This window comes from Eutrema salsugineum, unplaced genomic scaffold, assembly GCF_000478725.1.
Source record: "Eutrema salsugineum unplaced genomic scaffold, Eutsalg1_0 scaffold_9, whole genome shotgun sequence".
In the NCBI taxonomy this organism is placed as follows: Eukaryota; Viridiplantae; Streptophyta; class Magnoliopsida; order Brassicales; family Brassicaceae; genus Eutrema; species Eutrema salsugineum.
The window spans coordinates 12,313,340-12,328,669 of record NW_006256342.1 but is presented as its reverse complement, the minus strand read 5'-3'; the positions used below and the strand labels follow the sequence as shown (position 1 = coordinate 12,328,669).

Sequence of the window (15,330 nt, the reverse complement as noted above, 5' to 3'; positions counted from 1 at the left end):
CTAAAATTCAATTATGAGAAAATTAAATATCAACCCGTGCAGTGCTGTAGCTAACGCATTAGGTATCCCGCAGCGGAGACCTGTGTTTTTGGTAAATAGTCGCTCGGGCATTAAGTCCAAATAAAATGAGATAGTATATCCTGTCAAAAAAGAATCTCCATGAATAGAAGTCCTCTGGTGGGAGTTTGTAGTGCAAGTACTCTAGCTACCGCCTAGTCTAGTACTAAACCTCAAAAGAGCTATCATGCATAGTGAGAAGCATACAGGTTGGTAATCATCATAGATTTTTGTCATCATTCCCACAAAACGTATTTTGCTTTGAAAAAACTTTGGAAAATCAATTTTTTTTTTTTGTAGAGAAAATTGCAGAATGCAAAGACTCATGAAAGAAAGATGGTTAGAAAGGAATGAAATCCTCTCCCAGACTTAAACTACACTTTGCCGGGATGTATAAATCAGAGTAAGGATGAGAAATAGAAAATGTAATGAATAAAAAAGATAAAAATTGAAGAAAACTTACCTGGACGTCTCGGGATCATGGTATGGTGGTATGGTGATGGAAAAGGGTGATGGATGGTCGAAGGTGTGAAGGGGAATGGATGGAAGTCATCATGCCATTGATCCGGGATAAGAAAATTTGTTTTGGGTCGAGCTGGTACGACCTCGGGTCGAGCAGGTACGACCGCGGATCGACCAGACACGACCGCAGGTCGAGCAGGAACGACCGTGGGTCGAGCAGGCACGACCGCGGGTCGGTAGCTTGCGACCGGGCAGAACATAATTTTGTTTTTTAAAGACCTGAAACTAAGAAAACAAAACCGAAAATTGGTAAGAAAAAGTTGTCTTTGAGTCGATTCACTAACTTCTGAGATTGTGTAAGTGAAGACGATTGGATTCCCCGGCAACGGCGCCAAAAACTTGATGCTGCTAGGGTTGATACTTTGCGGCTTCATGTTTTAAATTTATAACCCTAGATATCTGCAAGTGCACAGCAGTGCGTTGTAGTATTTAGGGTATCGATCCACAGAGAATCCATGCTTTACCTGCAGAACCTTAGAACCAGAATTAGTAAATGAAATCTAAGACGAAAAACGGGATTTTGGATAGGTTGTCACAACTTCTAAAATGTATTTTAAAAAGGGATTTGAAAAGCGATTGAAAATGGTATTAAAATGGGTTTTAAAAAAGGGTTTTAAAAAGGGTTTTAAAAACTAGAAGTGAATAAATCGATGATAAGTCTATTCTTAGAACTTGGGTTACGAACGTATGAATACGCCACTGTCGTGATCATAACCAACTATCTCTCTCAACCCTGACCAGTAGGTTTCTACTCTGGCCATGGAAGAGAAAAGATGCAGTATGCTTAAATCTCCCATAGGTAGGTTTCCACTCCTATGGTCGATCTGCTCTTCTCAAACTAGATCTGCCCCCAAATGAAAACCAAGATCAGTCTCTAGTTTGCAACGCTAGATCCATGCTTTAAGTATAAGTTTAGAAAAAAAAATTCTTGAATTCAGCTTTGGTTTATCTCGCGAAGATCCCTACCGAACATAGTCGATTCCCTTTGATTGAGCCTTTAAATTCATACCTCATTATTCAAAAACGTGCATAAAGTAATAAGAGAAGACGTGCATAAAGTAATAAGAAGAAAGAAGTAGAGAAAAAGAGACAAGGAGATGAAGAAGAAGCATCTCGATTTCGAGAGCTCGCCTCGGAGATATATAACTTCTCTTTAAATCCTTTAAAACAACTAATCTAATATGAAGAAGATGAAAACGAAATTGAAAGATGCATAGAAGTAAAAACCGAATTAAAATAAGGTAGAAAATAAAGAGGATTCAAGAGAAATCTCTATCTCCCTAAACTAAGAACTAAGAACATAAGAACATAAAAACCCTAGAAAACTAAATTTGGTGGCTCCCAAAAGGGATTCTTCTGAGAAAAACGAAAATAGGTCTCCAAAGATACATATGTATAGGTCTCCAACTCTCTCCACTCGTCCTCAGGTTTTGTTTTGAAGAGAAGACGAATTGGGCTTCAAACGGGGTCATGGGCCAGCCTTTTAGTCGGTCCTGGTTGCGAGGCTTCTACCCGCGGTGAATTGGCTTGTGAGGTTGAATTTTCATTCTGCGCCTGCTTCCTTCGCGAGACTGCAGAACATGTCTTCAGTGCATCAAGGATATCCGGAGATCTAACCATTGGATTGTCTCCAAAACAATTGCATTTGAAAGCTAGTTGTCTCTTTTATATTATGTCCAATTTTGGGGATGATCTGACGCTGAGAAACTCTTCATCGGATGTGAAACTTCTGACGGCCCGAATTTATTCAAAATGATCTTTTGCTCCCAAATGCACACCTTTTGCCTTAATTACCTGAAAAGAGTCTTGTGACTACAAATACTAGAAAAACATACTTAAAACACTTTAAAAAAATAAAAAAAACATTTGAAAAGCATTTAAAGTCGATCCATAAAAGTGGTCAAAATACGGTGTTATCAGTTATACGCTTCATTATTGGTTATAAAATCAATTTATCAACTTGTTAATGCGAAAAAATTATGAATATTATTATACGTATTCCTTGCATCATTATTGGCTTAAGCTTGATAAAGTGACTATAGAAGCATATGACACTTATGGGTTGGGTATGGTGAGATTCGTATAATTTGTTTATTATTTTCAATATTTTAAAACACTAGTTTGTAGTCCCTGAAATGTAGTAGCATGAACACGAATCTATTTTAAAGTATTGATTCTTATCATGTTCGTATTTTGACATGGTCACATTATAAAATCAGTTTAAATTGGTATAATGGTGGTTAAAAGGTGGTTAACTTCATATAAAATGACATCACATAGAAATAGGATCTCTTTTAATCTTATTTTTATTATTATAAGAGTATTTTATTTATTACTTTATCAACTTTCTCCTTTACGGAGGGAGGTTCTCTGACCTTAAATGGTTTACTTTAACTTTTCTTTACAGTGAAATCTCTTAGACAAAGAAATTCTGAGCCGTTGTCACTACGAATCGTTTGAATTTTCTTGTTGAATTTTCTTTCAATAAGAGCAATGAACGTCTTTAGTGAATTTGGTGCTTCATGTTTAGATCGCAGCAAATAAATCCAGGTTGCACGTAAATAATCATCTTAAAAAATAACTTTATCGGCATAAGGAGGAGGTTCAATACGGAACCCATAAGTGACAGTGCACGAGTTGAAAATCATAAGTTGTTTTATTAGAACTCAAAGGGAAATCATCTCGTATTTGTTTGGCACACATACACACCTCACACGTCTTATTAGCAAGAACACCAGAATCATTACACCTATCACTACTCCTAAAAACACCAGAAAGCAATTCCACCGCTTTAGAGGAAGGGTGACCAAGCTGTTGATGCCATACTTCAGCAGAGATCTGATCCATGTGATTCATCACAGCTGCAGTTTCCATTCCCCAAAAGAAGTACAGACCTTGCACCTGCTCAGCCGCTCTAATCAGCGTCCTGGTGATGCTTATCTAGATTACACAAAGCTTATCGGTGAGTTGAAACACACAAGCACTATTCCGAGTAAGCTGTGAAACAGAGATGAGATGACATTTCAGATCAGCAACATAGAACATGTTATGTAGAGTCAAACGAGAACTCATCCTAACTGAACCCATATGATCAGGAATAACAAACCTCCCATCTGGAAGATTAATAGACATAGGAAGCATATCACGTATATCAAAAAGAACATCTGCATTTCCCGTCATATGATTTGACGTGCTGGTGTCAATAACCAGGAACCAAGAAAAAACATACCTGCGAATTGTTGTTCACCAGCTCCTTGCTTTCGTTCATTCAACATTTGCATCAACATATGCCATTCATCCTCTTTGAGACCACTGAAACCCAAACGATCAGCCCCAACAATCATTGAATTTTCCGTGTGAGAAGAACTCCCAGCTACGGTATTCACCAAAATTTGGTTTCGCCAAAATCACGTCTTTAATTTTTGCCTTGATCATGAGAAGGAGGACCGCCTCTGGACCATGGACGATAACCCCACCATTGAGGATATCCGATGGTGCGAAAGCAGTTCTCTGCCACGTGGCCGTTTCTGCCACAGCTTGCACAAACAGACCCTTTGTCGTTGTGAATGGAAAAAGATTTTGTGTTGCTAGGACCGCAAAACTGAACCCACCATCAGCTCGATTATCAATAATAAAGCCAGCACTTTTGGATTTCTCATCTTGAGTTAACACGTTATATGCTTCATCAAGTGTGGGAAGCGGATCACGTGATAACAAAGACGACTTCACCACACTGAAAACAGATTCGTCAATTCCCAAGAGAAATTGATGAACTTTATCTTCACTGTGTTCCTCCTTTTAGACAACAACAATTCGTCGTGTGACGATAGTCATCCAAGGTTTTCCAAATCTGCAGCAGCTTTCAATATTAAGCCTCGATGGCCAACCCTCTTTGCCGACACATCGCTAGTTCTACTTTCAGTCGCTGAATCTTTTGCCCATTTTTCAACGAGAATCTCTGTTTGATGTGTTCCTAGAGATCATGAGCAACATCACGAAGAGAAATGGTCGAGAAACGGCCGAGCAAAGGCCTGGATCGATTGTGTTCTTCACCCAAGACACGACCAATGCGTTATTGGTCCACCAATCTTCAAGATCATCGGAGTCGTCACTCGGTTTTGGGATTGACCCATCCACAAACCCGAATTTCTTCCGAGCCGAGAGAGCAAGACGTATGTTGGTAGCCCACTCGTCATAATTGTTACCACACAATGAGGGCTGAGAGATCAGCGATCCAAGATTATCACTCGATGTAAGATCATAATGAGAGATTGTTCGTCGTTGTATCTCTACTTTTTGATTCAAAACAGCGAACACAGTTTTTTCTTTTGGAGTATCAGAAATAGTAGAATCGGAAGCCATCTGGAGTAATAAAAAAAAGGATTAGAGAAAGAAGAGAGTATAGTCATAAAAGTAAGAAATGAGCTTCTAATTTCTGTTACCATCTCATAAACCTCAAGTATTGGTTTATCAATGTTCTGTGGTATTGATATTGGAAAAATACCTCTGTATATATAGTACAAGGAGAGAATCTAGTATAAGATATACCCAGATCTGAACGTCTAAGATATATACCGTATATGCCAACATATCCGAACATAACCAAAAATACCGTATCGTAACAAAATTCTCTATATTTGAAAAATATTTTGGGTCATACTGAACCGGACCATCGGTCCATTTTTTTTAATGGCAAATCAAATATATTGATATCATAAAGAGTTTACAAGATACAAAAACAATTCCAAAACAATTGTTACATACTCAAATATAGAAAATTGAAAAAATTTCAATGAAGGAATGGAGAGTAACCAAGCTATCATTTCAGAGACCTTATAGGCTAACAGATGAAATCTGTTATATCCTCCTTCATATACTTTTTGTTGGCTATCATCTTTCTGATGAAACTCCAAACTACTTTTCGCATTACTCTGATAAATAAAATTAACTGAAATGTTGCTGGAGATGATTCTGAAACATGTCTTATAATATTCAGTAAAGCATCCCATATTAGCCTATACGCATAGATCCCCAATCCGATGATATCAAGAGCTTCTAATATAAAAGTCGCTAATGCTTTCCTTGAAGTCTAATTCTGACCAATGCAACATCTTATTGCGTCAGTCAATGTATCATCATCTATATTGGCTACAAGCTCCTTTTCTTTCATTCTCTTTTGTTAGGCCTTGTAGTATCTGATATTCTCGAATGCATAGATAAGAAAAAACATCATTTGTAGCAGATCATCCTTTACCACTGATTTTATTGTAGATTGTTCGATCAATGCAGTCTTTATCCTATGCTGATAATTTAAGATTGACATAGGGGAGTGTCAATGTTATAGATAATGAGGATGGCGTCATCTTCATTAACATGATTTTGTCAATGTTCCCATAGAGGTTTCCAAGGCCGTTGTTTCAAGAGCAAAACCGTGAAGTTTTGTTCCAAACTTGGAAAAGCCAGAGCAAACAATCCATAGGAAATTATCCCCAACAGAGACAAATCACTGGAGCTTGCCGGACAAAAGCTGTCGATGATGGTAAAGAGACACCAAAAATCATTGAACGGAAAAAACCTCTTCAAAGAGGACAGTCTTTTGAGAAAAGACATCACGAAAGCCTTAGTTTTAATACTGGAATCAGAAACTATGAAAATCGAGAAGAAGAGACAATGGAGAGAAGGAAGGAAACGACCACAACCAGCCGACATCCATTCTCCGTTGTGACAATGATGACGAGGGTTTGACCACATTAATAATCGCCTTCTCTTACTCGTTCTTTTCCAACTAGAAACTAAAAACAAAGAGAAAGTAATAGTTCTACCGAAACCGGAGCCAACATCAGCCAAAAGACGCTAGAGAATGGAGGTTTTGACTTATTACGATCGCACTGAAAGTAGCTTCTTGGGAAAATCGTCTTTTTTTGAAAGTGATTTTTCCCAAAAAAATCCATTAGTCCAATTATTCTTACCCTATGTAATGATAATACTGGATTTTGACCACTTTTATGGATCGTTTTAACATCTAATGCAGGTGTTTTAACTCTATTTTCAATGGTTTTTAAGTGGTTTATATGTTTTAGAATTTTAAAAGACTTTTCACGAAACTTGGAGCAAAAATGTGCATTTTGGAGCAAAAAACAATTTTGGATAAATACAGACCGTCACAAATATAGCAAGTGATGAAGACTTTCTCACCGTCCGATCAACCCCAAAAATTGAAATAACAATGAGGAGATAACCAGCTTTCTAATGCAATTGGTTTCAAGGCAATCCAACGGTTAGATCTTCAGATATTCTCAATGCACTAAAACAGAAAATACAGTTTCGAAGGAGAGCATAAGCCGCGACCGCGGCCAGACCATGATTCCCCGCGGTTAGGACCACCGCAACCGCGACCAGACATCATTCACGTCCCAAGATGACCTAATTCATGCCCAAATTAAGCCCACCACTTATCTTCAAACCCTAGACATTTCCGACGAATTAGAAGGCTATATATACTCGTTTTAGGTCATTCTAATCACCAAGCCGTAGAGAGAGAGAAGAGAGGAGAGCCGCACACCTTCACAGTTGCTGTATTTGGGAGAAGAAGGAGTCTCCAAAGGAGCCTTCATGGATCTCCATCTGCGTTCTGCGTTCTTCGTTCTTTACCTTTCTCTTATTTAATTTCCAGCAAAGTACAATACTTTTATGATGTTCTTATACACTATAATTAAGTGATTCATTTATTGGGGTTTAAAGGATTTTTCAAAGGGAATTCATGGATTGATTTCTAATTTGTCATATTAGGCTTTATCTTTAAAGTTCTTCGTCCAAATTTGTGTTTCATGTATGTAGCTTGGATCGACCATCTGGATACTGCGATTAGGTTCATTTACTCACCGTAAGTGTTGTCGAATCGACTAACCTTATTTAGATGAGAAAATTCTCTTAGATGGCGTGATTCAATCTAAAACGTTTTGTGAAATTATCGAATTAATTTGTCTAGATGCTTAGCAAACTAATGGGAGTTTAGTAAATCTGAGTGGATGAATTTGTGGTTAATACTATCTGAGTAGGTTAGTCTTTGTTTGTTTTCAAAAACATAACTACAGAAAACCCTATGTTTAATTAATTTGTTAGTTAGTCTATAGTTCCCGGCAAATTCTCTAATGCCCAACACCTTCTTGTATTGATTTGATCTTATTGTTTACTTGTTTTCAAGTTTATTAATTGTTATTTTTGTCACTATTCAAAACCCCCAAACAAACACCCATATTTTCATCTTAGTTCAGTTCTCATCTCAAGTAAATTCATATTGTAGTTACTTGGTCTTCAGTGGATCGACCCCTAAGTATTACAACGTACATCTGTGCACTTGCAGAAAACTAGGGTTAAAACTTGAGCACATCAGGTAACATAATGCCGGTTTTTAAAAGACATATTGATCAAATGAAAACAAGTGCAAGCAATTTAACAAAACAAGATTAAGCAATCATAAAAGCTAAGGTTCTAGACATGATAGTGAATCAGGGTGCTGTTGATGATAAACTAAGATGCTAACACAAACAACCATATAATTTCAATTAACTGAGAACTCTAAACAAGACTAATCCTTTCCCAAGGTATTAATCACAATATTAATCCATATTCAAACCTAGTTCTCATTAGAGTAATACAGTATGCATTAAGATGCTTTAAAAAGTCATTTACCTCAAATAAGCATTCCCATGGTGATCAAAGCATAAACCTCTAAATAGCTTGTTTAGGCATTTCATCAAACACCTTGTGGGGGGGGTGAAATGTCTAAGTTCTAGACCAAACTGATTATGAGAGATCTAGCATTAAGAATAGCTATTTAGAGAAAGAAAAAATGAATGAAATAACTCGTAAACACCTTAGTATAACATCTAGGCACCCTAATCTACATATCTAGAACCTTATAAAAAAACTACTCACTAATCATACTTAACTCTCTTAATCCTTTGCAATATGAGTAGTTAAGCATGATTAGAAGTTTACATGAGAAGAAGAGATGGTAAAATGATAACAAACACTCCTTGATTTGATTAAAACCCAAGAGAATCTCTTAACATGTCTGGTGTATCACAAAAATGGAAAAAGAACGAACATGGAATAAAAGGTCCCTACGTTTTTGGCTTAAAAACATATATATATATATATACTCAGAACCGGGTCAGCGCAGGACAAACTGGGTCCTGACCCGGCCTTTTGGGATCATGGGTGCTGTGCCACGCCTCAGACCAGACTCTCCACGCTGTGGCCTGTTTCCCGTGGCAATGAAATCTGGGTTGAATGTATGCCATGGCTCTTCTCGTGGCCTTTATGCCATGTCATTGTGCAAAAGATTGTTGGGTAGTTGGTCACGTATCAAGTGAGTACAAGCTGAACATGAACAAATCCAAGTATCAAAAAGGCAGTTCACCTTTCTCTTGAACTACTTTGCAAAAAACTTCTTTCCTCATTGGTGTAGAAGAATGAAGTTCTAAGCAATCTACATCATCACTATCAATAAACTCAAGATCAAGCTTTCTTTGGCTTTCTTTTTTTTTTCTCACAAGCTCCAATTGACTGATAGTTCTCTTTCATTCCACAAGTCCCCACATAATTCATCTCAAAGTGTTGAATCTCATCACAGAAACTTGGAGGCACATAGGCTGGCAGCTCAATAGATTTTTCTTCTTTCTTGAGCTTCTGCTTGGCTTTCTCTTCAGCAACAATTTGAAATTTTTCTCTAGAAGCTCCATGGGCGTCCTTTATCAACAAAAATTCAGTTCCAAGGGTCACATCCCCACTGAGTTGCTCAATATTCTCATTGACTTATGAGGAAGGACCTCTAAGAGCAAGGTCTTCTTGTTGACCTTTGAGTAGAAGTTATATCTCCTTTATAGCAGCTTTATGATCTTTGATCTCTATGTCTCATTCTCTCTATTTTGTTGTGGAGATCATTGTAAGAACTCTTTATTCTTCTTGTGATCTCATCTTGTCCCTTGAGAAGTTGTTGGAACATGATGTTCAACTCCATCTCTTGAGGCTTTGAAGCAACTTGCCCTTGTGGAACAAATTCTTGCTGAAAACAAAGCTCCACCTCACCTTGACCATCTTGACAAGATTTAATATCAAGCTCCTTGTAGCTTTGATTACTCTTGGAAAAATTCTCAACAAGTAGCTCTCCTTGTTCTATGGTAAGGTTTGAGTAGAAGTTATATCTCCTTTATAGCAGCTTCATGATCTTTGATCTCTATGTCTCATTCTCTCTATTTTGTTGTGGAGATCATTGTAAGAACTCTTTATTCTTCTTGTGATCTCATCTTGTCCCTTGAGAAGTTGTTGGAACATGATGTTCAACTCCATCTCTTGAGGCTTTGAAGCAACTTGCCCTTGTGGAACAAATTCTTGCTGAAAACAAAGCTCCACTTCTCCTTGACCATCTTGACACGATTTAATATCAAGCTCCTTGTAGCTTTGATTACTCTTGGAAAAATTCTCAACAAGTAGCTCTCCTTGTTCTATGGTAAGGTTTGCAAAACACCCATTGCTAGCTACATCCAATGTCCATTTATGCTCTCTATCAATTCCCCAGTAGAAGATACTGAGGATAGCTTCTTGTTGGAACCCATGATGAGGACAATCTCTAGTGTATCCTTCAAGTCTCTCCCATGCTTCATCAAAGGTCTCATGGATTCCTTGTTTGAAGCTCAAGATGTCTTTCCTAGTTTGGATTGTCCTTTGAGTGGGATAGAACCTTTGGAGGAAGATCTTCTTGCAATCATCCGAAGAGTTGACTAAGTGATCTGGTAGTGCTCTCTCCCATTTGCTTGCCTTTTCTCCAAGTGAAAATGGGAACAAGATGAGCTTGATACTGTCTTGGGGCACTCCTCCAGTCCCAAATGTGTCACACAACCTCTCAAAGGAGTCCAAATGATCATATGGGTTCTTCACTCCTAACCCCAATAATTAGAGTCTTGAATCAATCTAACCAAGCTCACTTTGATCTCATAGGCATCAGCATATTGGAGGAGGCTGGATTCCTTATCTCAATCCATGACAACAAGGAGTGTCACAGCTTCCAATTGTAGGCTTTTTCTTTGGAGCTTGGGTCAGAGTTGTAGCCAGTGCTTGAAGTTGTGGCATTTGATGAGGTTTTGGAGCTTGAAGAATGCTTTTGTGGTCGTCCATCTCCAACAGCTCAGTAGAACGTGTCTTTCTATATTTTTTTTTTGTGAATTTGGTACCTTTCAAAGCTCAAGAGAAAATTTATCATCTCAAAGAGATGCATGTTCTTAGTGATACATTGACATAGTAAAAATAAAATCTTAGTCTCAGATAGAATCTAAATCCTAATGGCTAATGCTAAATCCCAATGGAAACAGCGCTAAATTGATAGTAGAACTTTTGCAATTTATTACTCAAGTCTACTCATGTCGTTGCAATACTTGAGGATCAATCCATAGAGATCAAGATTTGCACACCAAGAGTACAAGAAACTTAACTCTCTGGGATAGATCTACATGATGCAATGGATGATAAAAGACATGAAAGAATGCAAAAGATAAAACAGAAAAGTTAATTAGATAGAAAGGAGAAAGAAAAATGGATCAGGGGAAGAATCCCCATCTCCATCGCCTAACCCTAGAAAAACAAAGTTTGGTGGCTCAAAATCTCATTACAGGAGCACACACACGTTTAGGGCTGCTAAACAATGTATTTATATGTCCTAAGGTCTTCCAGGTCTCATTTAGGGCTTCTCTGAAGAGAAATGGCGAAGTGGGCTTTGATGTTGGGCCTTGTGGCTCGTCCTAAGGTCCACCGGGGGTGACAGTCTTCCAGGGCAGGTAAAATATGCTTTTGCCGCGGGTGAGAGTCTTCCGGGACTGGTGAACTGGGTCAACTTGTTCTCCATGTATCTTTTGATTGCACCGTTGGAGCTATGTGATGTAAAGTGCTATGGAAAGCCGGCTGTCTCCTTTTGATTGTCTCCAAATTTGAGCTGGATCGGACGGTTAGAAAATCTTCATTTGAGGCTGAACTTCTGACGGTCTGACTCTGAGCTAAAAATGTGGATTTCTTCCATTTTGCCATCATATTCCCTAAGTTTCCTGAAAAGAGCCTTGAAACTACAAATACATGGAAATCATAATAAAAGTTCCTAAAACTAAGTAAAACCTTTGAAAAAACATTTGAAATCAATGGTGAAAAGTGGTAAAAATCAGGTGTTATCAACTCCCCCAGACTTAAGACTTTATTTGTTCTCAAACAAAACAAGATCTAATCTGGAAAAATATCATTCAACAAAAATGAGAAGGAACTCAAAAATATCAGCAACCATACTTCTACACCTTCATTATGGACAATGCATCAATCAGATCAAGTCTAGAAAATTCTCACCAAAATATAAACATAACTAGTCCGTTAATCCGTCATGCGAAAATCCACACACTTAGAACTAACTTCTAGTAAACTAGCTCTTAACATTCATTAGTGTTTCAGTGGTTCTCATCAAAAGGACATTAAACAAAGCATTCAAGGTTAGGTATCAAAAAGGTTTTTTAATGGTAAGGCTTATGTGTTTAAGGTTACCTTTTTCTGGAGAGACATGGTATTATGCAAAAACAGCAAGAGAGGATGGAACTGTCGATGCCCCCACAGTTTCCAGTCACATTCTCTTTGCTTCAAGATTTCTGATTTCCTTCCTTCAGGTTCTCCTTATAACTCCCCCAGACTTGGATTTTTGTCCAGGTTGTGAATCCATAACTTCTTAGGTGAATACCAAACTATGTTGTTCCTTCCACTCCGACGTTTTTGCACATATCTGTCAACATAGACTTAAAAGAGAGTGTATGAGGTTTGAACATGAAGGTTTGGGCTAAGGGTGAGGTACCAGCTAAAGATGAACTGGCCATCTAGGGCAACAAAGAATGGTAACAATAAGGTCAAGATGTCCTAGATGTATATCATGATGCCTTCTTAAAATCGTTGATGAAAAAATTAGATGTCAAGATTAAGTCCAAGTAGAATGAGCTAGTATATCCTGTCAAAAATTATCTCCATGAATAGAAGTCCTCTGGTGGGATTTCGTAGTGTAAGTACTCTAGCTACCTCCTAGTCTAGTACTAAACCTTGAAAGAGCTTTTTATGAATGATTGGTGTAGAAGCAAACATGTTGGTTATCATCTTCGATTTTGTAATTATTCCCTCAAAATATATTTGACCTTTGAAAACATCTTTTGAAACTCAAAAGACTTTTGAAAAGTTTTACGAAAACCTAAAAAATGGGAAACATTTAAGAAAAATGCAGAATGCAAAGGATCATGCAAGAAAGATGGTTAGAAAGGAATAAAATCCTCCCCTAGACTTAAAGGACACTGTCCCCAGTGTGAAATAAATCAGGCAAGGATGAGAAATAGAGTATGTGAAAAATTTAAAAGATGAGAGGAAAGAAAAACTTACCTGGTGTTGGTGATGGATTGTGAGGTGGTTATGGAGGTGGTAGGATGTTGAATGGTGGATGGTGGATGATGTGGAGTGGTGCTTGATCCAACTTGGATTTATTAAGTGGCCAAAGATGGCCGAACTGAAGCTGGCCACGGGCCAAGGTGTCGCAGCCGCGGCAAAACCTCTTCTTGCCGCGGCTGAAGGATCTTTAATAGAAAAAAAAGTTAAACAAAAACAAATAAGTACCTAAACTAGTTAACTTGCCCGCTTCTGGCGCAAACTGATTTAATTTTTATTTGATTTTTTTGAAAATGTAGTAGTAGTTTAGTTTTTTTTATTGAGTATGCATTTTATTGTTTGTAGACGATTGTGATAACATAGTAAAAAAGAGTAGAAAATGCATGTTAATATCAAAATAATTTTGTTTAAATTGTTTCAAGATCTTTTGGTCATTGTTCTACGTATTTTAGACATGGTTTGTTTGTGTTATTCAGAGTTTATTTTTTTTTTAGTTTAAAATCTTTTGTTATGTATTATGTTTGCAGTTTTAGGTCTTGTTTTTTTTTATCATAGGATAATGATAGAGAGTATTATGTGTCTTTTTAAACTTTTGGATGTTTTTTTTTTGTTTATTGTATCTCTATTGTTGTGCATGGTTGTTTTTATAATTTCTTGTAGCCTATTTTTTATCAAATGAAAGATAATATATAGTATAACACTCCTAGATAACAATGAAGTTAAGCACATTAACAAAAATATTGAACTAAAACAGTGTAATTTTTAGTTTGTAAATAATTGATTCTGATAATTAACTTTAAATTTAATCATAAAATCGTTTTAAATAACTTTGTAAATAGTTTTGAAATAATCTTTCAATGTAGTTTGATATCTTACTCTAAATAATATTTGCCTTATTTAAAAAAATATAGTCTATATGTTGGCAAAAATCTCCTTGTAGACGATATTCTTTATGGTTTTGTGTGGTGCTCAACTGTTGTTAGTGATCAATATATTTAAGTCCTTTCTCGTTGTGACTCTTGAAAGTGCAATGTAAAGTTGACCATGAGAGAAAGCTGGTTTTGGCAAATACAATCCTACCTTCTCCAAAGTCTGATCTTGACTTTTTGTTTATCGTCATTACAAAAGCAAGCGATACTGGAAATTATCTTCTGTGCATCTTCAAAGGGAATCTTGCATCGGCTTGAGTAAAAACATTCTTGGGATTAAAACCTTCTCGTCTACATCACTGTTAGATTTTCCTGTAATCACTCTTGCTTCGATAACGTGATTTGTTAACTGAGTGACAATAAGCTGTGTGCCATTGCACAATCCTCTTTTTGGATCACTGTTTCTAAGTAAGAAAATAGGAGCTCCGATCTTCAGAACCAGTCTATGATTAGGCAAGCCTAAAATTTTGATGTTGTTCAAGAATACTTGTGTGTAGACAATATCTTTTGGAAAATCTTTGTCCAATGTATCTATATCATCTTCTGGAATTACCACTTTTTCCGATGAGTCAATACTATCAGCGGTCAAATAAACTCTTTCACTACAAGAAAAACATCATTTTACAACGGCCGAAATGGTCGTTAATTCGTCGTAATAGGGCCATTACGACGGACTACCGACAATTTCGAAATCGTCGTAATAGACAAATCGTCGTAAAATCGTCGTATAATATACGACGGTTTTGTTTCGTCGTAACGTCAAGGGAAACAAAATCGTCGTAAATGCGTCGTACAGTTTACGACGAGTTTACATCGAATTGCGTCGACTTGGTCTTCGCCTAGACCGTCGTTAAGTGGTCGTTAATGGTCGACGTAAGATCGTCGTAAAATGTACGACGCATAAATCGTCGTAAATCAATCGTAAAGTATTTCTTCATTTCGTCGTAAAATCGTCGTAACTCTCGGACGTATAATCGTCGTATTTGTCGTCGTACATTGTAGTCGTAAATTCGTCGTAATATTTACGACGAATGTACGACGGTTTGAATAAATCTATTACGACGATTATACGACGTTTAATATAATTGAAAATTAAAAAAAAATAATTCGAATTAAAATTTCAATAAAAAATAATAATTTACAATTTAAAATTTATGAAAACTTGAAATTAAAATTAATTGTAATTTACAAAAAAACCCTACAGATCTAAATCTAAATCTAAATCGATCTCGTCGATCCCGTCACCGGCCTCCTCCCCATCGTTTTGGACGTGTTCCTTGCTGGGTCTTCGGTTTGATGCTTCCGCCGGCGCCTGATCTCCGGCTCTAGGAGGCTCAACCCCGAGAGATCGGAACATCTCCTCGTCCGT

General features: G+C 37.2%; 1 non-coding gene across 1 annotated transcript; it reads left to right on the top strand.

Moving 5' to 3' along the window:
* The first annotated feature begins 10,192 nt into the window (after nt 1-10,192).
* LOC112087410 lies at nt 10,193-10,298 on the top strand. The gene has a single exon (XR_002900097.1). It is a non-coding gene; the product is annotated as a small nucleolar RNA R71 (small nucleolar RNA).
* Nucleotides 10,299-15,330: the final 5,032 nt, after the last annotated feature.